Source organism: Topomyia yanbarensis, chromosome 1 (assembly GCF_030247195.1).
Source record: "Topomyia yanbarensis strain Yona2022 chromosome 1, ASM3024719v1, whole genome shotgun sequence".
Lineage (NCBI taxonomy): Eukaryota > Metazoa > Arthropoda > Insecta > Diptera > Culicidae > Topomyia > Topomyia yanbarensis.
This window is the reverse complement of record NC_080670.1, coordinates 136,962,116-136,987,101: the sequence shown is the minus strand read 5'-3', so window position 1 is coordinate 136,987,101 and position 24,986 is coordinate 136,962,116. Positions and strand designations below refer to the sequence as shown.

At 39.9% G+C, this 24,986-nt stretch overlaps 1 protein-coding gene across 4 annotated transcripts in view; it reads right to left on the bottom strand.

The window, feature by feature from the left end:
• LOC131691769 (endoribonuclease LACTB2) overlaps window positions 1–24,986 on the bottom strand; it is a 395,704-nt gene that overhangs the window by 278,203 nt on the left and 92,515 nt on the right. The window contains exon 1 of one of the 4 annotated variants that reach the window (XM_058978520.1): window positions 20,493–20,798. The exons of the other annotated variants lie outside the window; for them this stretch is intronic. The gene's annotated coding sequence lies outside the window, so the exon portion shown is untranslated. Of the gene's footprint in view, window positions 1–20,492; window positions 20,799–24,986 lie in introns of those variants that run through there. 4 annotated transcript variants of the gene reach the window in all.

Here is a 24,986-nt window from a genome sequence, read left to right as displayed (position 1 = left end):
TGCGATCTCGGCGAACTGAGTCGAATGTTATATGAGACTCGGCCCTCCGGGCCTCGGTTAGAAAGTGGGTTTTTGGAGCAATTGCATAACCTTTCTATATGAGAAAGGCAAACGAATAATATTTAATTAGCTTAATTAGCATGAGTTCAATGTTATCTTCATGTGATTATATTTTGAAATGTTGGTGGAATGGGTTTGAAAGTGGAGGGAATGGGGGTTAGAGTGGGAGTAGAGGATGCGTCAGAAATCCTTCATCTTATTTCGGTATACGGGGTGGATGAAGGAAATGCGGGCGTGAGGGTGGTCCAAGGGGAGGGGAGTGATGAAGGAGGGTGGTGTAAGGGCAAGGAGGGGGGAGTGGCGGCGACGCAATACTCAACTGCATATTTTGCCTTCCATTTGAGACTTGGTTTGAGAAAATCGGTTCAGTCATCACCGAAGAACCGATGTGGCTTTAATTGTGGAATATGCCCGCAATTCCGGACTTCCGGAATCGTCGATAGTGGACAATATATTCAAAGAATGTTTGATTGGCAATCAGTGATCTAGATCTGCGATTAGAAGTAATTTGGTGACCATTTCAATAGCTTTTAGCCTCTGAGGCATTACGATTGTACCGATTTATATGGGAAATTCCAGTGTATCCTTACTAACACCCCTGTAACTCTGGAAGCAAGAGTCAGAACCGAGTGAAATTCAGCAGCAGTCAATGGCATTACTATATCTTTCATTTGAAATCAAGTTTGTAAAAATCGGTAGAGAATTCGTTGGCGAATGGGTGTGATATTAGCTTAGGAACTTGGCGGGTTCCCCGGGGGCGTCATGAACCGTCATAGGTGGCCAATGCGGTCAAAGCTGCTTTGATTGATCCTTAGTGATCCAGACCCGCAAACTAGAGTAATGTTACATCAATTTTAATATGTGTTACATCATTTGAACATCATGGTGGTACCAGTTTATATGGGAATTTGCTGTGTGACCGCACTCTTCAACCCGTAACTCCGGAACCGGAAGTCGGATCAACAAAAAATTCAATAGCAGCTTATGAAAGCGTTATACCTTTCAGATGAAACTAAGTTTGCAAAAATCGGTTCAGCCATCTCTGAGAAAATTGTGTGAGTTGAAATGACACACACACATACACACACACACATACATACACACACACAGACATTTGCCGATCTCGACGAACTGAATCGAATGGTGTATGACACTCGGCCCTCCGGGCCTCCGTTAGAAAGTCGATTTTTACAGTGATTGCATAGCCTTTCTTTATATGAGAAAGGCAAAACGACGACGGATACACCAAGGTCATCCAGAAACCCAAGAAGCATAAAAAACAACCATCAGTGAAAACGAAAACAACAACTATTCCAGCGATAGCGATATGGACGTACACGAAAGCGAGGGAGAGGGCAGACAGAACAACCAACAAGCAGCAAACGGTAAAGGGAATAACGTGAATAACACTTCTCCACCAAGGAAGATCACCCGCAACAGCAAGCAGTGCGCCCAAGATAGAAGATCGCAATAATTTTCCGCATTTTTTTGAACTGTTATAATTTGAAATGTATATTATCTATTAAAAAGGCGAATTACCCTTGCGGTTAAAACCTTTATAACTAAATAAATAATTCACCATATTGTCTAATTTACTCATTTTCTTTAATTGAATTTGTTGTTTTTTAAAGATTGTCGTGTATCGCAGATCAGGAAGCAGCCATACAAATGACAGCATCGTTTGGTTTAAGCTTACCAAATATTTTAGGCCAGTTTAAAAGATAATCTGGTTTAAAAAGAGTTAATACGCGTTGGTGCTTACAGATATTATTGTACGAACAAAATAAATGGATTCTACTAAAACCGTCGTGCTTTTTAAAACATGCGCAAAGTTAGGCACCACCCTCGCAAAGTTAGGAACAGTGGTGCAAATTTTCATTTTCAAATGCCAACTTTCAGTTCAATCAAACCAAACCATGATTCAAATTCAAAGCCTCCCTTAATCATTCACTTTCAAGTTGGCGGGATTTTCATAACTGAACCGTACGTCTTCATTTCAAATTGATGCTTTTTCATTCACCAACCAAAACTAACATCTGCTCTGTAGAGGCCAGTTTAGGTTAAATGTCGACATGTTTTGCGTTTTCAAGCTTACATGGACAGTAAGAACTATGTTCAGAGTAGTTTTGCTTGAAATACCTAGTCAATACCCCAGTAAAGAGATATTCACAGGGTCAATGAAATTGAAAATGAATGGAAAATGATTGAGCAGGTCGGCTGTTTGAATGAATAATGGAAACGAACAAGTGCGAATTGAACATAGTAGGGCATGATTTGGGATTTTTTCTCCCTTCAAGTTCAAAACAAACTGTTGAAAATTTGCAGCTCTGGTTAGGAACAATGTAGATTTTGTGCGCAAAGTTAGGTACAAGATAACGAATCAGCTTTAAAATTATATATTTTTGTATAGTCTATTCTTTTTCTAACTAATAATTTCTATGAATAAAATGGTCAAAAATCTACCACGAAAATAAGTTTTAAGGAAGGGTTACGCTTTTTTTCTATTATTTGTATTGAAACAAACTTAGAACTTTATTAACTGCGCAGAGAATGGTGCGTACACGATATACTTTAGGACAACTTTCGTTAAACAATCGATGAAAAGATCTATTCGCGATATTAAAACGCTAAAAGAAATCTTTCAATACCTATTTGATAAAAAATATATATAAAAATTGCTTATTAATGAATCAATGTATTTAAAACTCTTTATATAGGAACAGTGGCTATTTTCGGTTCCTGATAACAAAATATATATAAAAATTGCTTATTAATGAATCAATGTATTTAAAACTCTTTATATAGGAACAGTGGCTATTTTCGGTTCCTATTGTTGCAAATCCCATTGCTTTCTTATGGTACATGTAACTATAGATAGGGGAGTTATGGTTAAAACCGGCACCCGAATTACCACAACAACCTATGCAATAATATTTTCTGCGCAAAATTCGTGTTTAGGAGATCCTTAACAAGGTCTAATTTCGTCGACGCTTCAAAAAATTTATTTCATTTTAAAATATTGGTTGCAAAAACTTGGAAAGAAAGTAACTTCTTCCGGGCACTATGGGTAAAACCGACACCCATAAGGATGAGATCAACATCATTTCTCTCCACTTTATTGCGCACTTCTCACCAACCTGGACTCCGCAGTTTGCTACTGAAAACTGCGAGCTGTTAAAACACATGTATTTCAGGTGATAGAGATGGTACTTTCTTAGACAGACCAGTCGGACTAACCGCTCTATGAGAAACATTTAATAAAATAATTAGGCTGATGCACAGCCTAATTTTTCTATTAGGGGAATTGTGGGAAAAACCGACACTGTGGGTAAAGCAGACACCCCAAAACTTTTCCTAGAAATCAAATTTTTATTCATTTCATAATGACACTTTATTATTAGTACGTTTATGTAGAGCATTTGAAGAAAAATTTGATTTAAGTTAGTACGACGAATGTCATAAAAATAAACAAAACATACGACAGTAGCGTTCATACTCGTCTGGATGTTAAATTTTGTTGGTAGATTTTAAAGTTTTTTTTATTCATTTCGTTTATTTGATAGGCACAAATGTGTTAGCTTGGCGGTGCCAAATTCTTTTGTTTTTACATTTTGGATATCTTAAAACTAGGAAGTTACAATGTTGGATTTTTTTTTTCTTTTTTTTTACACAAGAAAAAAAGTTTACAGCTATCTTAAGACTAGAAATAAGATTCAATATACAAGAGAGGGCCAAAAGATTTTTTTTTCAAGAAAAATTTTAAAACAAGGGATTCAGTTTGATATACAAGAGGGGGAGTAATAGTATTTTACGAAATATTTTACAGTTATCTTAAAACTAACAAAATAGTTCAGTACACAAAAGGTGGAACAAATATTTATGAAAAATTTCACAGATATCTTAAAACTAGGGATACAATTCTATTTACAAGATGGAGGACAAGAGTTTCAATAAAGAGTAAAAATTACAGCTATCTTAAAACTAGGACTACAGAATACAAATTTGATTTTTTAACGGTGACTTATGCTTGGTCAAGATATTCAGAGGGGGGCTTATTTCCACATCAGTGTAGCAGCAGGTGTATCGAGGACAGGGGAGAGAAGGCGTATAGAAGGGAGAGAAAGAAGAGCAAAACTTGTAACTTTCGCGCAAACGGGAGATCAGCGAAACAAATTTGCGCCTCAGTCTAGTAAGTCGTCGAGTACCGGGTTGGCGGATGGTATTCTTCGGACCCGCGGGGAATCCTTCAAAAGTCATCGGACATCAAGTCACTCTCGCTTCAGTTTCCTTCTATGCAGGCGTAGTGGTAAAGGCGACGGCGGTTACATAGTGGCACTCTGGAGCTGATCGGTTCCACAAAGCAAGAGGAAATTTCTAAAAACAAGAAATAAAAGAGAGGGGCTAAATTGGGATATTTATCGTTTTAATGAAATTGTAAATAAGGGACATATTGGGGAGATCGCGATTTGCTAGCATATCCCGGACTGGACATTGGGTGGTATACCTCGGGCCCGAAGGGAATCCTTTAACAGAGACCTGGCGTCACAGTACTCGGCACAAACCCAGACAACGTGGTCGATGTCGTGATAACCCTCGTCACAAGCGCACAGACTACTCTCCGCAAGTCCAATACGCCGCAAATGTGCATGCAACGTGTAGTGGTTAGACATGAGCCGGGACATTACACGAATGAAGTCCCGACCCTCATCCATCCCCCTGAACCATGGCTTCGTTGATACCTTCGGGATAATGGAATGTAGTCATCGTCCAAGTTCACCATTGCTCCATGAGGTTTGCCAACTGTTGAGCGTCCTCTGACGACAAATACTAAAAAAATCGTTGAAGCAGATTGGTCTTTCGTATATGTCACCATTTAATGCGCCCACCTTTGCTAATGAGTCGGCCTTTTCATTGCCCGGAATAGAGCAATGAGAGGGGACCCAAACAAAGGTAATCTGGTAAGATTTTTCAGATAACGTATACAAGGACTCCCGTATCTTCCCCAGATAATACGGGAATTGTTTTTTGGGCTTCATCGCACGAAGAGCCTCGATAGAGCTGAGGCTGTCCGAGATGATGAAGTAGTGATCTGTGGGCAGAGTGTCGATGATCCCAAGGGTGTACTGAATAGCAGCTAATTCTGCGACGTAAACTGAAGCGAGATCATTGAGCTTGAATGAAGCGGTGATAGTATTATTGAAGATACCGAAGCCAGTGGACCCATCGAGATTTGATCCGTCAGTGTAGAACATTTTGTCACAGTCGACTTCTCGGAATATATTATAAAATATATTGTGATCACTTGTGGGAGTATGTGATCCGGTATTCCACGAATCTCTTCCTTCATGGATGTTTGTCGAAGAATACAGTAGAATCAGAAGTATCTAGAAAACGGACATGGTTGGGATTATACGAAGAAGGATTGATGCTCTGTGCCATGTAGTCGAAGTACAAGGACATAAAACGGGTTTGAGAATTAAGGTCGACGAGTCTTTCAAAGTTTTCAATCACCAACGGGTTCAAAATATCGCATCGAATGAGCAATCGATATGAGTTCCCAAAATCGATTTTTCAACGGGAGAACGCCCGACAGCACTTCGAGACTCATCGTATGGGTCGACTGCATGCACCCTAAGGCGATACGCCAACAATGATACTGAATTCTTTCGAGTTTGATGAAATTTATGTTCGCGGCGGAGCGAAAGCAGAAGCATCCGTATTCCATTACCGACAGTATCGTTGTTTGATACAACCTATCCTGGGTGGGCACCCCACCATGTTCCGGTTATTGTACGGAGAAAATTGATCCTTTGTTGGCAGTTTTGTTTCAGATACCTAATGAGACAGAACCCGAGATATTTAAATGTGAAGACCTGATTGATCGTTACACCCATGAGTAGAAGCTGGAGTTGCGCCAGCTCACACTTCCTAGAAAAGACGATCAGCTCAGTTTTCTCCGTGGAGAACTCGATACCCAGCTGAAGAGCCCAAGCAGACAAATCTTGTAATGGTCCTTGCAAATCGGCAGCTTTGTGCCCTGTAACAGAGACCACCCCGTCGTCTGCAAGTTGCCTTAGCGTGCATGAATTGGCAAGACAATCGTCAATGTCATTCACGTAAAAATTGTAGAGTAGGGGACTTAGACATGAGCTCTGGGGAAGACCCATGTAGCTAAATCGCGATGTTGTTAAGTCGCCATGCGAAAAGTGCATATGCTTCTCAGACAACAGGTTTAGCAAAAAGTAATTTAAAATCGGCGAAAGACCATGCTGATGCAGCTTTTCTGAAAGAACATTAATAGACACTGAATCAAAAGCCCCCTTAATATCCAGGAAAACTGATGCCATCTGCTCTTTACTAGCATAGGCCATTTGAATTTCTGTTGAGAGCAACGCAAGGCAAGCATTGCAATCGGTCGGTACGAGTTGTGGTCGGAGGCTGGTTTTCCCGGTTTTGCGATGGCGATGACCTTCACTTGTTACCCTCAAGGAATTTGTTAAATAAATTCAGCAAACGCCTTTTAGCAGAATCAGGCAGATTCTTCACCAAGTTGAATTTGATTCTGTCTAACCCCGGGGCATTATTATTGTACAATAAGAGGGCAAGTGAGAACTCCACCATCGAAAACGGTGTTTCGTTCGCGGTATCGTGAGGAAACGCGGCGTGGTATGTTTTCTGTACCGGGACAGAGTCCGGAAAGATCTTCTTGGCGAAGGCGAATATCCAGCGGTTTGAATATTCCACGTTCTCGTTGATACTGTTTCGGTTACACATACGTCGATCCGTACCCCAAAGAGTGCTCATCGCTGTTTCTCTCGTTAACCCGTCGACGAACCGGCGCCAACAACTGCGTTTCTTGGTTTTCATCAAACACTTCATTCGCCTTTCTAGCGACGCGTATTGTCGATAGCTATCGGGTAACCCGTCGTCCCGGAAGACTTTATACGCAGTGGACTTTTCCGCGTACAGTTCTGAGCACTCTTTGTCCCACCAAGGGGTGGGAGATCGTCCGTAGGTGTTCGCACCCGGTACTGGTTTAGTCTGAGCTTGATTCGCACTGTCGAGAATCAAGCCAGCCAACAGCCTGTACTCTTCCTCCGGAGGAAGTTCTTGAATGGATTCGATTTTAGCGGATATCGCGGTCGCGTAACTCTTCCAATCAATGTTCCGTGTGAGGTCATATGAGACATTGATTGTTTCTGATGGTCTTGGACCGTTGGCAATTGAAATTACGATAGGCAAATGGTCGCTACCGTGGGGATCAGGGATCACCTTCCACGTGCAATCTAACTGTAGCGAAGTCGAACATAGAGATAAATCCAACGGGCTTGCGCGTGCTGGTGGTGTAGGAATCCGCGTCATTTCTCCCGTGTTTAAGATGGTCATGTCGCAAAGATCTTGGATTAATGTTGATCTGTTATCATCGTGAAGACCACCCCATACCGTACCGTGCGAGTTAAAGTATCCTAGAACTAGCCGCGGTGCCGGTAGGAATTCCGTGATATTACAAAGCGTTCGGTTCCCTACCGACGCTCTAGGGGGAATGTAGATGGAAGCAATGCTAAGGTATTTGCTTTTGATCCTTATTTCACAAGCGACAACTTCAATGCCTGGTGTCGAAGGAATCGATTTTCGGGAGTATACTTCTGCTGTTCCACTGTAGAACAGTGATCGAATTAATGACCTCGTTCGATGACTTAGCCATCGAAGGATACGATCGCTACAAGGAGGGGCCATTTAGTAGTCAACTGCTTCAAAAATGTTTGCACTATAGGGAGAAAACGTATCAGAAGGCTTTTAAGAGGATCAGTGACATTGAAAGCTGTGAAAATTAAGTCCAAATCCGGGAGCAGATTGCTTCGGCTTTAGTGCAGCACTTCCGTTGGATTTATTAGATGTGGTTGGCGCATTCTCAGAGGAGGACACCTTGGGACACTTTCGAGGTAGTCTAGGGGAGGCAAGATTTTTCCGCTTCCTGGACTCCCCCGGCTTAACAAAAGATGTTCCCTCTTGTGGATTATCAGATTCTTGCTCAACAGGAGCCAAAAGAGCAAAGGAGTTTTCGGAAAGGACAGATGGCGAAGCATTCTTTAACATTTCTGCATAAGAGCGCTTCGAGCGTTCCTTGAGGGAGCGCTTAATTTTATCCCCGCGCTGTTTGTACGCAGGGCATGATTTAAGAGCATGCGGAGGACCCCCGCAGTAAACACACTTTTCAGTGTCTTTGTCACAAGAGTCATTCTCATGCTCTCCACCGCACTTGCCACATCGTTTTTTTATTGCCACAATAGGTGGCTGTGTGGCCCAACTGTTTGCAGTTGCTGCAGTTCATTACCCGCGGTACAAACAGGCGTACAGGCAGGCGAACCCTATCCAGAAGGACGTAATTTGGAAGAGACGAACCGGCGAAAGTCACCCGAAGCTAGGCTGATGGTATATAAGATTCTTTATCTCCAGCGAGCGTGTGTAATTTCTTGCAGTCTAATATTTTCACCGGCTTTAGTAGGGGGTTTTCAAAACAGCCAGCCCCATACTTCAGCATGTCCTCGCATGTCAAACTAGCCTCGGTTATGACCCCGTCGATCTCTACATCCACACACGGTACATCCACCCTTTTTTGGTTCAGTGTAATTTCACCGATTAGTTGTTTGTGTCGATCGCTCGTTATTTTTTTAATATTTGACGTGATTTGTGCCGTTTAATCATCGTTTATCGTATCAGTCGATTCTAAATTTTGTTTGCGCCCTTGATATTGTGAAGTTTTAAAGTGTTTTCTACAAATTTTGTTTTTGTGTCGTGAAAAATCCAGTGAAAATCGAGATTGTTTACATCACCGGACCTATGTGTAATTACCCACAAAAATTCACGCGCTCACTTCGCCACCTGCACGCGAGTAGAGGAAAGTATTTCCCACCATAACTTGGCGCACAGTGAGACGAAAACGAAAAGTCGGATCTAGGGCGGGTAGAAAATCGGCATTATGAAAAGTGCATGCGATCACTGCGCGAAAACCGTCAAATCGGACTATGACTTTATCGAATGCATGGGATTTTGCAAAAATGTGGTGCATATGCAGTGCGGTAAACAACTCAACAAGCCGTTCTTGAAAAAACTTGCCGAAAACCCAAATTTATTTTGGATGTGCTTGTTAAAAAAGGCATAGACGTCAGTACTCTGAACTTCATATCTTTCAAAGTTGGAGTTCACCCAAAGTACCGTGAAGCAGCTCTTAACCCTGACACATGGCCGCAAGGCATATTGTTCAGGGAATTTGAGGATAGCCGTACCCAGAACATTTGGTGCCCACCGACTGATTTTCCTCCGCCCTCGGAAGCCGCACGTATTCCGCTAATTCAACCCGACCCATTAACCCTACAGAGGACTCCGCAACGATTGGCAATGCCACTATACCAAGCTACACCGCTATTGTGAAGGAGTGTCGACGCTGATGGTATACTGGGACGCAACGCAGTTGGTACAATGGAAGCCCTCGATCCCCCCGCTACAGTCGAGCCCTTGCAGCCAGCGTTCAGCAGTCGTCCCGGTCCTGTATGTGTGGGTTGAGAAGGGGTCTTCCAAGCCGCCTTCCTCGGCAAGTATTATACAAATTGTAACGATACAACGGTTAAACCGATTCACGCTTCTAGTTCATCGTCCAACTCTCGCCGTAAGCTACTACCGTCCCGTTCCTGCTCTTCGCATCGCTCCATCGGGGTTCAACGCATACTGGGACGCACCGCAGTTGGCACTATGGAAGCCCTCGATCCCCCGCCACAGTCGAGCAATTGCAGCCAGCGATCATCAGTCGTCCCGGTCCTGTGTGTGGGATGGGTAAAAGGGTCTTCCAACCCGCCGCAAATGGCAAGTATACATCTGATCCGAACACTTCAAGCGCTGATGTATTCTTCGCTTCCAGTAATTTGCCTTTTGCTCTAACATCTTGTGACCAGATGTCAACCATTTGTCTCGCCGATGATGATCGCTACATTCTGGGGCGCGATGCAGTTGATTCGCTCTCTGCAGAACCTAATCCGTCATCCAATAACATCGAGATTTACTATCAGAATGTTGGTGGCTTAAATTCATCAACGTACAGCTATTTGCTCGCAACCACGGGCTGCTGTTATGACGTCATCGGTGTTTGGTTCAACATTTGATGTCTTCCGCTGTGATCGCAATGCCTTCAACAGCCACAAGACATCAGGTGGTGGTGTACTCATCGCCGTTCGCCATGGTATAAAAGCCCGAGTGATCAACGATGAGAGCTCCGAGCAAGTGTGGATATCAGTGAAACTTGCCGATCGCAATCTCTTCCTGTGTGTCGTGTATTTTCCACCTGACCGAATTTGTGATTACAGCCTGATCGATGTACATCTTTCCTCCGTTTCTTTCATCACCTCGATCGCTGCCCCGTCTGATGATATTGTTATACTGGGCGACTTCAACTTACCTGGCTTGACCTGGTGCCCGGCAAGTAATGGATTTCTACGATTGGATATCGAAAAGTCTGTGCTTATCAACAATGCCAGTTGTATCTTGGACAACTACAGTAGCGCAACTCTTCGGCAAATTAATAATATCATCAACGAGAATGGACGTACATTGGACCTCTGCTTTGTAAGTGCCCGGGACTACGCTCCGTACTGCTGCGCCGCTCCGACACCTTTAGTCCAGCATATGCGCCATCATCCCCCACAACATCTTGTACTCGCTGGTAACCTAGGAGTGAATTTTGAAGACTTCTCAAGCTCTATCGTCTACGATTTTAAAAACGCTGACTACGACAGCATCGTTAGCACGCTGTTGGATATAAACTGGGACGAAAATCTTAACAATGATGACGCGAACGAAGCAGCGATGACGTTTTCTAATATTCTTAACTACCTAATCGACCGTCATGTGCCAAAACGAACATTCAGCACAAATCAACACCCTCCCTGGCAATCAACAGTGCTTAGACGATTAAAAACTGCCAAACGAGCCGCATTTAAAAAGTTCTCGAAGCATAAGACACTTGCATTACGAAACCACTACTTTCAACTCAACCACGAATACAAACAGCAAAGCAGACGTGCCTTTTTTAGATACCAGCGAAACGTCGAACGTCAACTGAAATCCAAGCCCAAGTCGTTTTGGAAATATGTGAACGAGCAGCGAAAAGAATCCGGGTTATCATCTTGTATGTCATTAAATGGAGTTTTAGGCACCGACACTAAGGAAATTTGCCAATTGTTTTCCGACAAATTTTCAAGAGTTTTTCCGACGAGCACCTTTCCCCACAACAAGTCGCTGCCGCTTCAAATCTAACTCCTTCTCTAGGACGAACCATCAACCGAATTTGTGTCGATAATGCTGCCATTCTTGCAGCAAATTCCAAGCTGAAAGCATCTAGTTCCCCGGGCCCAGATGGCGTTCCCTCGATTTTTGTCAAAAAGTGCATCAGCGGGCTTCTTGAACCACTTCGGCGAGTCTTTGTGCTATCACTCAATACTGGAACATTCCCTTCCTGCTGGAAAGCAGCGGACATGTATCCAGTTCACAAAACAGGAAACAAATCGAACATTGACAATTATCGGGGAATCTCGTGTTTAAGTGCAGTATCAAAACTATTCGAGCTGGTTGTCTTAGACCCTCTTTTCTTTCACTGCAAACACTACATTGCAGACGATCAACACGGCTTTATGACTAAACGATCGACAACGACTAACCTGCTCTCGTTCACAATATATGTACTCGATGGATTCGCTGACGGATTGCCAACCGATGCTATTTACATGGATCTATCTGCGGCCTTCGACAAAATCAATTATGATATCGCAATAGCGAAGCTGGACAAACTCGGTATTCATGGACAACTACTGCGCTGGTTTCGTTCCTACCTCGACGGAAGGCAACTCCAAATCAGCATTAAGGACTGTCTATCTACACCATTCTTCGCTACATCCGGCATCCCACAAAGAAGCCATCTCGGTCCAGTGATATTCCTCCTCTACTTTAATGACGTCAACATCAAATTACAAGAACCCCGCCTTTCTTTTGCCGACAACATGAAAATTTTTCAACAAATACGGGATAAAACCGATACCGAGCTTCTTCAGAGGGAACTGGACAGCTTTAGTACGTGGTGTGATCTAAACAGAATGGTTTTAAACCCGAGCAAATGCTCAATCGTTACGTTCACGCGGAAACGCCATCCGATTCAGTTTAACTACCATCTTTTCGACTCGAGTATTCCAAGACACTCTAACGTCAAGGATCTCGGAGTCATCATGGATTCGGCACTAACGTTCAAACCACATACATCATCATTGTGGATAAGGCTTTAAGACAGCTTGGGTTCATCTTCCGAATAGCGAAAAACTTTAAGGACGTATACTGTTTAAAATCTCTCTATTGTGCGCTGGTTCGCTCAACACTGGAATATTGTTCTGCTGTTTGGAACCCTTACTACCAGAACGGTTTGACAGAATCGAGGCCGTCCAACGCCGGTTCATACGCTTTGCACTCCGACATCTTCCTTGGCAAAACAGATTTCAGCTGCCGAGCTACGAAAACCGTTGTCAGTTAATACAGCTCGATACTCTAAGCATCCGGAGGGACTGCTCTCGAGCCCTGTTCGTCTCGGACTTACTATCTGCCAGGGTGGATTGCCCTACAATCCTCGGACGCCTCGATCTTCAAGCTCGCCTTCGAGCTCTGCGCAATAACTCTCTTCTGCGAGTCCAGTTCACTAACTATGGGCGCCAGAGCGCTGTTACCGGACTCCAGCGTGTGTTTAACAGTGTGGCGACGGCGTTTGACTTCAAAAGGAATTCGATAAAAACTAAAATAATGCGTATTCTGAAATGTAATTAGTTTAAGTAACCACCATTGGGGCCAAGGGGTCTGTTGGTGACGGTACAACAAATAATACTGTTCGTCAAACAAATAATAGTGCTGCGTAAAGCGGATACAGGAAGCAATCCCGTTTGCTTGTGCGAGGTCGCTAACAACAATTTTTAACTTATTCGCGCGAACCCTTGTAATCTGGGTCACGGCCGAGTAATGCTCTGTCAGATCACGTGATATTTTCAAAATATCAAATGATTTATTGGTGGTCCGGAAGTAGACCACAAATGGCCCAGTCGAGCTCTCTGGGCATGCTTTTAGGCGAGGGGGTTTGGTAGGAGGCCTATCAGGGGATGTTTCATCATCCATATTATCATCGGTGGGCTGACCGTCGAGGGACATTTTAGCGCGAGATCAGCACTTCGCGCAAAGAACGATAAAAAGAGCAGTAACGGAATGTATCAAGGGCAAAACAGAAAACAATAGTAGAAGGGAAACTGGTACTTATCTTTTCGATGCCGATGGCCTTCGCTGGGACTGGCTGACAATACCAGCACGACACACTTTGTTTTCGAAACAAAGGCCTAGCAATCACAACTGGCTTTGACACTGCACTGAGCACTGGACACAATAAAAACGGAGCCGGGGAAGGCAACTGCAAAAGCACTAGCACACGTCTTATCCGAGCGCAAGTCGAACAACGAACCAATTTTAAAGTTTTAACCGAACAAAAGCTTTTCAAATCACCACATTTTTCAGTACCTACTATTATCGGCCTTCCCTATGATCAACTAGGTGTATTGAAGACGAGTTTGAGAAGTTCAATATTTTTAATTGCTTTTTTTAAAGCCGACACCCTTTGGTTAGGGTACTTGCGACTCATTACAAAATGCTGGGCATATTTGTGATACTTCAATCACATTATCAGCACACTATAGTAGTAGCAGAAATACACAGAAATAATTGTATTGTGTTTATTTCCTGTAAGTCTCTTTAAAAGTCAATCTCTGCACAGTAATAGCACTATATTTCGCCTTTTCTGGCATATTACTAGCATTATATCAGTATTTAGGGTTTCACGGCTCTATAAGACTGCTTCATATGTGGATCTAAAGCAGATATTAGGCTACGTTATAATGCTTATTGCTGACTTGGGCAGTTGCCTATCGGACCCAAGTAACCAATAAGCATTATAAGGTAGCCTAATATCTGCTTTAGATACACATATAAAGCAGTCTTATAGCCGTAAAGCCCTAAATACTGATATAATGCTAGTATTATGCCAGAAAAGGCGATTGACAGCTCGTTTCTGCAGTACTAATGCTATTATATAGCACCAACCGTAATTGACTCTCTTCTAATACATTGTAATGAATATCCTTAATGGGTTTTCATTCTGACATGATATGAATGTTTTACGAAAATTGCCTTTAGTAAGTCTCGAACTGAGGTACCTTGCCTCGTCATTCACGGTAAGTGCGCTGCGTTTGCTGCCTGGACTACATTGCATATGTTCGATTGAAATGAAATATGCCGAATATAATCTTCAGGAAGAGTTACATAACAAATAAACCCACAGCATTACAATAGCATTATATCGGCTTTCTATTTGCTCTATAATGGCACTGAATGCACATGTAAAGCTTACATGCTTTCAAGATCCTTGAAGCATGTACGCGTTATACCAGAACAAGCGATAATGCGTTATTGATGCTAATATAGACCTTTATTGCATTGTTAATGCTGTAATAGTTTTAATGCAACATTAGTGCAAAAGTATAGCCAATATAGTGCAATGGCTTGATGCTTATGGTTACTTGGATATTCAAACCTTTCGGAAATCGCAGACTAAATGAGATTCATTATTTCATGATCGAATAGAAGACACTACATTTTCAAAGACCCGTTTACCGATCATTGTTTATTTTGAAAATTCTGGGTTAATGAGATTTTATTCGCAGAAAATTAGATCAAAATGTTCTCTGAATGCCTTATTCATTCTGTTTGTATATTGATTTCTTAGAAATATTAACCATAAAAGTTTTGTTTCCTTAAATTGCGAGACAGCGTTTTAGACGACAAAAATAACAAAAGCGCAAAAATGATGTGATGCGACATATAAAAATGACTATTTGGCGAAATAATAAGAGATGCATGCTGTAAATTTATATTATATTGATGTTGCAAGTACTGCTTCTATGTTTCGCTTTAATTTTAATTTCGTAATTCAATTTAATATTCGAAATAAAGCGATTTTTGCATCAAGATGATCGGTGAATGGTACCCGATCGGTGGATAGGCTCTGTACGGTATCTACAATTGAATAATTTACGGTGACGTCACAAATGAACTGAGTGTTCATTTTTGGAACTAATCTATTCCGACAAAAAGTAAGTGTCGGTTTCTGATGAGGCAAAGCCTAAAAGCACCCTTGTAATAAATAAGGATTTGTGCCCTTCAAGTGCAAATACTGGTTTTACCAAAAAAAAGTTCCCCCTGGTGAGAAATTTTGGTGTTTTCCTCCTTAAGGTGAAATATAGCATAGTGCTTTCGCATAGGCCTGCTAAGCCAAGACATATTACGGCATAAACAGAACTTCTGTTCGGACGGGACATCACGTTTGATCAGTCGTTCGATTGAAACACATAGTGTTTTAGTTTAAAGGGATTTGCGTCAAGCCGGCGCTAATCTATTCCAACAAAAAGTTAGTGTCGGTTTCTGATGAGGCGAAGCCGAAACGCACCCGTGTAACAAATAAGGATTTGTGCCCTTCAAGTGCAAAGACTGGTTTTACCAAAAATAATTTCGCCCTAGTGAGAAATTTTGGTGTTTACCCAATTTTCCTCCTTAGGGTGAAATATAGCATAGTGCTTTCGCATAGGCCTGCTAAGCCAAGACATGTTCCGGCTTCACTGTGTCTCATCGGCATAAACAGAATTTCTGCTCGGACGGCACATTACGTTTGATCAGTCGTTCGATTAAACCACATAGCGTGTTTTAGTTTTAAGGGAATTGCGTCAAGCCGGCGCTAATCTATTCCGACAAAAAGTTAGTGTCGGTTTCTGATGAGGCGAAGCCGAAACGCACCCGTGTAACAAATAAGGATTTGTGCCCTTCAAGTGCAGACTGGTTTTACCAAAAAAAATTCGCCCTAGTGAGAAATTTTGGTGTTTACCCAATTTTTCTCCTTAGGGTGAAATATAGCATAGTGAAAACCTGCTGTTTCGTGGCTCATAGCACTTTATTAATGATACTATTCCATGTAATTTATTTTACATTGGTACAAAAAAGTATAATAAACTAAATTCAGTGTCTTGTTTAGGCAATTGAAATATTTTGCGATGATATTATTTTTCTCAACACTAATACATTTTTTGCACATTCTTGTTCTCCGAAAGAAGAAAGTTTGTTTACTTTGCTCGATAGATAGTCATCTGACCAGGGCTGTCAACCTTTCAGATTTATCTGGATTCTTCCAGATTTTTAAGCGTCGTCCAAACACACAGATTTATGTTTGTCTGATCCAGATTTCAAAAAAATTGTCCAGATTTATCCAGATAACTTGAAAAATGAGAAAATAAGTTACAAGAATGTCATCCGCTATGGAGATATACAGACTTTGACAGTAGTCAACATATGATGGGCCGAGTCGCATCCAGAGATGCCAGATTTGCAGACATGTCTGCAAATTCGCAGGTTTTTAATTTCAGCTGCGGATTTTGACGACGCAGATTTTTTTAATTTGGTTGCAGATATTTGCAGATTTTTTAGTTTGGTTGCAGATATTTACAGATTTTTGAAAATAAACGCTTTTGGTTATACTAGTTTCCAATTACAGCTTTATCTATTTTGGGCATTTTTGGTACTTCCCAGACTTTAAAAAATATTATTTGCAGACATTTGAAAAAAGTATCTGGCATCTCTGGCCGCATCTAGGCCCATGTCGCCCGTGCAATAGCATTGGGTTGTTTTGCTTTTCACAAAGGCTAGGACAAAATGGCTACCTACCAGGAGGCTGGTTTTACCTAGAGCTCTCTAGTTAGAGTGTGGCCAAGAGGCCATGACGTATCCAAACGAACACGAAATTTGACGTATTTCTATTGTATATACGTCAAATTCCATATACCCTCCCCATCAAAACATAATTTATTGAAGGTCTTTTAACGGTAATCTATTAATTAATCAAGTATCTCACTAGGTGATTGGCATTATTTGGCTGATCCATCTAGTAAAAATAGGCTGGTCTGTCCAGAAAATATATTCAAAAGAAAAGTTCCATATTGAGAGCTGTGATGAGGAAGCCCACGCCCGCCAACGGAAATATACAGATTCTCCATGAAATATGAAATTTCATTTTCCATTTAAATTTTCAATAATGTACTAATGAACTTAAGTAAACAATCTTAAGTATTTCTTGATCGATTAGTGGTGGAAAAAATGAAATTATTTGATAAATTACATTGTTATGCAACGTTCGCACTACCAGTTAAAACGGGTTTTTATGCTATCTTGGTGACATTTTTCTTGTTGCTAATTATTAAAACGTGTTATAACTCTGTAGTGTAAACATTGTATTATTAAACCAATTCTGCAGCGTTTTATGTTATATAGGTGTTTTATGTGGTAATAGGACTGACATAATTATATCTTCAGTACAGCGGTTTGTTTCATAATTTAAAACAGATTTATTTTTAAATTTAAATTAGTATACCCAACCGTTCTATTTGTTGTATACTTTAAAACGCAATTAGAACTGTGTTTTAAATACATAGGGTAGGACAGATATTCTGACTGGATAAACTGGGAAAACAATTTTAAGTCCAGTAACGCTTAAGACATGGCTTGAATTTGAATCGAAAAAGAACACCCGCTTCAACTGCTGCTGGGACGGTAAGTTCTGTTTTAAAATTTTCCGTTGTGTGCAGTACGAAACAAAAGTGTTTGAAATTAGAAAACAAAAAGTTCTGCTGGGAATGTGATTGTTACCGATGCAATTACACTCAGATTTTTCACGCAGGGGATATAGGCCGTGTAAATGAAAACCGCGTAAATTTAAAAAAAAACGCGTTAATGAAAACCGTGTAAATTTCGAAATCCGCGTAAAAAAAACCTGAGTGTGCTCTCCTATATAAAATATTACGCTGCTGAACAGTGCAATAACTACAGAAGCACGTTGTCAGATGCCTTACTGAGAAAAAAAACATATAACCGAAATATGAAACATGAAAACCAATAGGCTCTTTACCCTACGCAGCTACAAAGCGCCGTAAACATGGATTAACAAGTTACAACGCACACGCATGCATAAAAATAAAATATATATTTTTTTCAAACGCAACACTCTTAAGCAGCACACACCGTATGGAATTAAATCCAAACCACACGCCCACCCACTTTGCAAATCATTCTGTGACACCGTGCTGGTACCCGAAAATCCGCACACGGCCACCGCTGCCGAAAATGCATAGCGTCTACCGCTTATTGTACTGCCCAAACGCTGCAGCCATGATCTTACCCGTTCGACATAAGAACAAAAACTGATTCAAACGGTTACGCGTCACCTCTATTTATAAACTAACCGTATATGGTTTAGTCACTTAGGTGCGAGTGTGTGCAAATGCCAACGTTACCGAAAATCGATAGCGCTTATTGCATCGCCCGGAGACGATGTTGCTCGTATGGGATAAGAGCAACAACTGATTTAAACGGACATGCGTTGCTTCTATTTATGACATTTCGTGTTTCATTGAGCAACTAAGCTGCCCTCTCTTGACGGCTGTGTCTGAGAAATCTGCCTCACGAATGGTAATTTTCCCGTTTTTCGTGAACTTTTTAATTTTACCAATTTCCAAAAGTCTACTTTTATTGGGGAGATATTAAATTATTACCAATATTTAAGTTAGGTGTTTCTGAATCGGTTGGTGTATGAATGATTAAAATCCATCTAGGAATATCGGAGTTATAAGCGTGCAAACCTTACATAGTTTCGTTACATGGGAGATAGTTTAGATTTTAGAATGACACCTAGCCCCAGATAGTGGAGTAAGACATTTTTAATGTCAAAAACATAAAATAACATTCATTTCACATTACTGTTTCCTTATAAAAGTATAGGAATCTAGATAGAAATCCTATTCTAAAACTACTTAACAAAATAAAACCGCCAACTGGATATATTTTTGATGGCTGGATCTTTTGGCTGCTCTAAAAATGCCGAACTGGCGCATATTTTCAACATCCTCAGTAGTCTAAACAGACGTTGTTTTCGGAGCATTGCCGAAATATTCCGTTTCCGCCACTGACTCCGATGCAGGGCGATAATTTGCAGGTTCCACTACGATCCTTCGGTTACAGGTTAACTCACATGAAATACTTCTTACGGATTTTTCACCCATTATTAAGATCAATATATCCATTGACATTACCTCATCGAGTAGTTGTGAAATGGATAAAAAGTACTCATTGTTAGGCTGTGAACCATTTGGCGATTTTCTTTAACTTTTAGTTAAAATTTGACAGTTCGAAAGTTATTTTCTCTTGAATGGAAAAATTTAACCGAGAGAGCGAACCATTTCAAAAGTTGACATATGGATAGTTATTTAGAATTGACAGCTGCGATGACCACAAATTGGTAGAGGTGTGAACATTTGTCGATATTTTAAAATTAGTTTTTTTCTTATTACATTAAGTATGACAGTCATAGCCACGAAAAGTAAACATACACATCCTGAAATAACTCAAACAAATCTTAACACAACACGTTATCGTTTCCATTTTCATCCCTTAATTTTATATTGAAAAATATTGACAACCTCAATTAGGTACAGAAAATGTTTCCACCTTTTTATTCTGCATCATGGGAAAAATTTTAACCATCGAGCTGTCAAATTTAACTATCGCTCTGTCAATTTTAACCATGCTCCAGAGTAGGGTTATTTTGCAAATAACTTTCGAAGTGTCAGATTTTAACTAAAAGTTAAAAATTTCACCAAATGGTTCACAGCCTTAGAAATAAAAAATACCCATTTTTGACAGCTCGAATGACTTCCGAAAATTGACCTTTCTACTCCCGCTAAAACAGAAACGGTGCCGAAAACGGTGAGGAAAACAAAAAAATGCACTGCAAAAACCGGTTGAGGTTAGGTGTTTCGTGAGGCAAACAAACCAAACTCCTTTGATTTAACTTGGCATCTGTGGTTGTAAATGAGCTGTCAGGAATCTTAATGGCAATTTCAATACATAATATGGGGAGTTTTTCTGCCGATCGATAGTATTTTATTTATAATTAAGATTTCTGACAGGTGATTTACAACCACATATGTAATGTATCGCCAAAGGATTTTGGTTTGTTTGCCTCACGAAATACCTAACCTCAACCGGTTTTTAGCAGTGCAAAATGTTTTGTTTTCGTCACGAAATAATTCGACACCGTTCCTTTTTTAACGGGAATAGAAAAGTCAATTCGATTGGAAAAATTTAGGACACCAAATGTGTCTAATTTAAAAAAAAATAGAAATTATCTAAGAGGTTATCAACAATAACGATATGTCGTTGACAATCGTGGTAACTATTCACCGGAAAAAGTAATATGCTGCATCACTTACCTATTTTTGTTACGTTTATGTTTTGGTCCAAGTCAGCTGACTTAGTTCCACCCACGGTGTTGTTACCAGCCTCCTGACAACCCTATACCATCATATGGAGTTTGACAGCGACCAACATATATGGGGCGTTAGAGCTATAAAGCCCCAAACAAAGAATTATGTTCGGCACTATACACGATATTCAAGCATTCCACACGACGTTTTGCATCTTGTGGGATGATATAATACCATCTTATTCAGAAAATCAACATTTAGTAACTAATTACAGCTTTTAAACATTCGATTCAAAATTTATGTTTTTATTTTCATGTCAGTGATACTGGCTGTACAGAGACGTCGTCCTTGACAGGAGGCTGGTTGTTACTGCAAAAAATTTTCTAAGGCTCATGTACATACACGTCACATGACACAAAAGCTACATCAAAACTTGGTGGAAAAAGGGAAAAAATAAACGACGGTACACACTGATAAAATCCAAAGAGAATAGGGAAAGAGACGAAAAGTGAAAGTCAGTCAAAACGGCAACACTCTCTTTATGATGATTTCAACACTAGAATTTTGGCAACCACACTGAGCGGAATTGCTACATCCATATTATATGACATTCATATAATTCAGCGCTATTGGAGTTTCCAATGATTGCTATATTAGACTCTCAATGGCATATCAAACTTATATGGTTATCATGTTAAAAGTTACATTCCTCTCAAATTCAATTCTATTAGATTTCCATATAACATTTAAATTCCAGTGTCAGACCCAAATCTATCAGCGCACTTTATAATAACTATCTGATAACTATCATATTAAAAACATTAGGCGATCCTATGAAATGCATGTGAGTTGTGACACTTTGTTAAATATATATGGAATGTTTAATGTGTTAAAGCATATGATGGTTTATTAAATCTATAAGAAATGTTACTTATTAAGATAGCTTTTTCCACGTAACAATTATATGAATCTCCAATGATTGTTTTCGGATGTGTTCCGAAATAATGCAGTCATTATCTGCACTGTAATGAAACAACTGCAATCTAAATAAACAAAAAACCTTAAATATTTAATAATTCAGAACATATTTGTACATATGTTACGTTTGGTTGAAGAAAATTTTTGCAGTTTTATCGACGCTCCAAAGCTTTCGCATGCGATAGCATGAAACGCGTGCGAATAATTATAACATTAGAACCGTCCACGGAGAAAGAAACCAAAACATTATTTTCATTAATAATAATACCAAAGTCCATAAACGAAAATTATGCTTGTATTACGCAACTTTAAAATGGGTATATCGACAAATGTTCAGAGATACTAAAAGGTTTTCATTATATTATATTATTTTTGGAATGTCGTATTTCGAAGAAGAAATGAATAATAATAGGGAAAAGATCAGTTGACAAACAATACTTGAGTTTCAGTTCGATATATTTGTTAGGAAAGCTTACTTTCTTACTACATAGTTCATTCCAAATTTCTGAATTTCGCTATAGATGCCGGCAATGGAAAATATTAAAAGATTCTTTGTTTCATGATTGGACCCTGATAAGGGCTAATATAAACAAGATAATAATTCGATCCCCCACCCCCAAACTTCCAGAATATGTAAATTTTCGTTGTTAACTAACACGACACAAACAAATGATTCTACTACAGCATTCTTTATTGATCAACGCTGAACACACAAGTTATGTTCTACGAACCATATCCATATTCCATCAAATAACAGCATAGAAAGAGTACCGACCCAGTCAAGCCATTCGGAATTTGATTCGGAATCCTGAATGGAGTCAGTATGGATTCCAAATCAAATGCAACAACCGTTTCTGAGTCGGAATCGGTTGTTGCATTTGATTTGGAATCCATAATGACTCCATTCAGAAATCCGAACCGGTTCCGGAATGAGTTTAACTGGGGAGTAGTGCACTGTCGTTCTACGCATGATTGTCTCAGATTTATGGGGAATCCCATAGAACATGAAACAATTCTGCTTATAGCGGCAGTGTATGAGTGGGAATTTATTTTCCAAAATACGAAATGAAAATTTCAATTCTAATACTTACGGGAATGGTTTTGTGGTTCTAATAAGGACCATTTTTTAAGGACTAGTGTTTCATACAGCTCCTTGCTTCCTAACCAATATCAATGCGGTTTTTAACACATCTCATGGCAGGAGCAATTTTGAGAGCGCCTTTGGTTAGCGGGGAGCATTCCTTCTAGGAAATAACGAAGCGAGGGAATCCCGCTTATGTTTCTTATGAAATCTAGCACAGGATTTTGATAAAAAATTCTTTCCGGTTTTTGACACATTTTTTCTTTGAACTCTTGCTATTTTGATGTTATCCTACTCTATCAGACCTGAACCGGATTCAATAGACCTTTCTCGTCAAGAAATTTTATATGCTGGAGCACTTCCTTTTTTATCCCCGATTCATTACTGCATATTGCCGCGATGATTTGGTACCTCTAGGATAATCAACCAATTTGGGACCCCTAGAGGAAGTGAAATTACGTTAACTTCAATAATATTTGCTTGCATGTGTTTTATAATGCAATACATGCACGAGTTTGCTCCAAAATTACTGTTCTTGAAATAAAAATATCAATGGATGTTTTGTATATTGACACACGCAGAAAAAAATATTGTAAAGGAAATCAATTCTTATTTCATATCAAACAAATTTTCATGTTATATATGGGCTAACCAAATTTTGGATTAATTATAACCAATTGAATTGTCAGATCAATTTTTCAGGTATCGTTAAAACAAACATAATTTTTGATTGAACCAAAAACAATTTTTATTGGAACAAACTTTGTCTACTATTAAAGTGAACGAGAGTTTCATACATACAAGTTACAGCGATCAATATCATTTGCTTCAATGGATGTTCCAACAAAATATTTGTTTGAAATATTTTTTTCTTATGTCCACCTCAACCCGAATGTTTATAGTTTCAATAAAAAATAAATTGTTTCACTTAAAGGATCAGTTTGAAACAATTACCAAATACATTGGGTTAAAAAAAACTTTGGATTAAGTTTTTAAATTCACTTCTAACGCAATTTTCTTTGATTTAATAAGAAATCAACATTGTTTTAACTCAAGGACCATTTTAATTAAAAAACAAATCAGTTGAAATAAAAGTTTATTTTGCTTGGTGGCTCAATGTAGAGTAAAGTAATTAGGATTGAAAATATTCGTACACCATATATCACAGCCTGACGACACTAAGTACACGGACGTAGCGAAGGTTCGGGCCAGCGGATCACTCTTAATTGTTACATACATGCCCAAGAAGCTACTAAACAGGTCGTTGACAGTAGAGCGATATTCCTTGCTTGCAAACAGTACAGCAACTGGCGCTTCAAGAGTCGAGAACTGGCAGAGAAGTCGGTTAACACCGACATCTATAGCGGATCCTCGTCCGAGCGCTGCTGGGTGAGGGTTGCAATTACACATAATCAACATTTCCTGGATTCGTTTGGACATTTATCGCTGGCTGTCTAGAGACTTGAACGTAACGCAGGCAGTGTGAGTTCCAAGTCGGCGATATAGGTATCTTTCGTCCATACTTACCGAACGCGAGTGGACACTCCGACTACGGTGGCTACTGAGTGATGCTACCTGTTGATCATAATTGGCCCCTTGAGCAAATACCTGAAATTTGAACAAATTTTATCGGACCACACTGTCCATTCAACCCTTCCGATATTTGATTCACAATTCCGGCCGACTTTTGCGGAAATGATCTAGGATACCGAATGGGTAAAACTTATGCTGAATTGTACTCACATTTTCCTTAGGCTCGCGATCTTCTCGATGAAAAAGGTTTAAGGTTCTAAAAAATCCGACGCGTTCTTTTTCCTAACTGAGAAGAAAGCGAAATCTTCGAAAATGATATTTCTTTTCAGCATGAATTTTTCACATTTCGGACTCTTCCATAATAATTTAGATAAAACAGTAGGAAAAAACCTTGTCAAACACCAAAAAGGCATAATACCAAATCAGACAAACTAATAGAATCAATAAAAATATTACAATTGCATATTTAAATCTAATTTGAAAATGTCCACAGGTTCCTTCTTTCTATCATTGAAATATGAAACGTTTTCGGTGATAGGTATATCCAAAACTGTGGATTCTGTTTAATTTTAAACAATTACGGCCAATTTCTTCACTTGGATGAAAACCGGTTTTCGTTGAAAACCGGTTTTCGGATAATTGGCTACCAGCACCCCAAAAACTGGTTTTCAGTGAAAACTGGTTTTCATCCAGTGAAGAAATTGGCCATTAGAGTAGAACTAATGATATTGAAACTTAATAGACTACCCAAGCATTGTAATTGTTGCATCAAATCAAACAAATGTAGAGAAGCCTGGCAGTGCAGGAGGCAAATACATTAACAGGGTCCAAAATGTATAGGGTCCAAAGTGTATAGGGTCCAAACTAGGTTGGTGTCCATTACTATTGAAAGCATCAAAAATAATGCG